This window comes from Egretta garzetta, unplaced genomic scaffold (assembly GCF_000687185.1).
Source record: "Egretta garzetta isolate BGI_Z169 unplaced genomic scaffold, ASM68718v1 scaffold108, whole genome shotgun sequence".
Taxonomy (NCBI): domain Eukaryota; kingdom Metazoa; phylum Chordata; class Aves; order Pelecaniformes; family Ardeidae; genus Egretta; species Egretta garzetta.
In genome coordinates, this window is record NW_009260614.1 from 5,044,582 (window position 1) to 5,046,419 (window position 1,838).

A 1,838-nucleotide genomic window follows, 5' to 3' on the forward strand; every position below is an offset into this window, starting at 1 on the left:
CATAGTGCTTCCCAACCCCATGGGTACTGACCAGTTTACCTGAACTGTTATGCTGGGAAGGTGACTGGAGTCAGTGGCAGGAGTTGGATTCAGCATGAATAAAGGGGATTCAGGGGAGTGAAGCACTGGATCATCCCTTTGGAAGTTTGCAGCCTTGTGTTTTTCCTGTTGAACATTCCTGTGGCCCTTTCAGCAGAGGGACAAGATCATTGTCCCTGCTGTGGACATGAGTGAGGAAAGCAGTGTGTAAGGCAGCCAAAGCCCAAGATAGAGGACACAGCATATCTGGAGTAACCCCTGGGTGAAAGCCAGCACTGCTCTCGAGTTTGACTAACATGGGCATAAGTTTTCCAGCCCTGTTTATCCCTTGATTCCTGCACAGCCAGTGGGATGTGCAGCAGAGCTCACCTCCTTCTTGGTGGCACTTTAAGAACAGCCTGAATTAGACCTTGCCAATTTTAATTTCTCTTTAAGGCTAAGATAAAGAAATACTGCTGGTGATGGGGGAAGGGAGATGCAGAAGAGCAGCTTGTTTTGTGTTTCCAAGGACCTTGGATCCAGCCTTCAGTGCTCTCCCTTTGGTTTTGACTGTCTTCCCCAGGGGAAGGCCATGTGCTCAGAAAGGCAAAGCTTGTTGGGAATGGGGCCTGATCCTACATCCCTCCCTTTCCAGAGGGCTTCAGAGCTGTTGGCCATTCAGTCTAGCTCAAATAAGATTTCATGAAAGCTGTGGACCCCTGAAGGTGCAGTGGGGAGCTCATCATCCCACCCTGCCTGAAGCATTTCAGAGCTCTCTGTGCCATACTCCCTGGGCAAGTTTCACAGAGCCAAATTAAGAGCTCTGCATGCAGCCCAAGTATGGTATTTAGGTGCCTTCAAGACTTGCTGGAGGCCTGTAACTGGATGACTTTCACCTTGTCATTTATAAATGGCATGCATGAAATACCTTGGGATCAAACAGAAACAGCTGAAACCTTGAACTTGGAAGGCTCCAAACATGGCAGACAAATGAAAGGAAGCATTAAGGAAGGACATTAATGTCTGTCTGTTTTCTTGTTTGTGTTTTTTTTAATCTGGGAGTATGATTAATCTACTGAGTGGTCAGTTTGTCACAGCTGCTGTATGTTGTACGAACCTTTCAAAAAATCACACCTCAAAGGATAGCCCTGGGTTGCTCAATAGGGTTTTCCTTGCTGCTGCTCCCTAGACAGATGCAGCAGGCTTGTTTGTGCAGGTGCCAGTTGGGGCTAGACTTGCAAGGGAGTTCAGGACCCACTTAAATGCAGTGGCCTGTTGGGGATCATTTCTTAAGCTCTCTTTTTCTAGTGCCTGCTTTGATTATAAGCTCTTTAAGCCAAAGCTTGCCTTTCAGCATGCTTTACAGCATTAAGCACAGTGGGGCAGTGAGCTCTGTATTAATTGGTGCTGTTGCCAGGCTATTGAAAAGTTGTAATAACCTGGCCAAATTTCCAAGTGCTGGTCTAGGCTCTCTGCCTGGATGTCAAAAAGGGAAAGCTAATTACAGTGCAAGCCATGGAGAACAGGCTGGTCTGAAGGAAATGTTGTTAAGGTTCTCCTCAGACCCCAGGTCAGCCCATGTCAAATCACACCTGCATCAACCTCTACATTTCTTCCTCCTTCAGTTAAATTACCATCAAGTGATTACTTGCAAGTGTAACCACCTTTTTATATCAAGAGACTGAATACTGGCTGTTTTCTCTAAATCCAAATAATAGAAGTTGGGCTGGGATTGCAGAAGCAAATAGAAGAGGACAGTTTCTTCCCTTGCCCTTCTTTCTTGCCAACACAAATACTTTGTACAGTGTTACAGAGCTTCC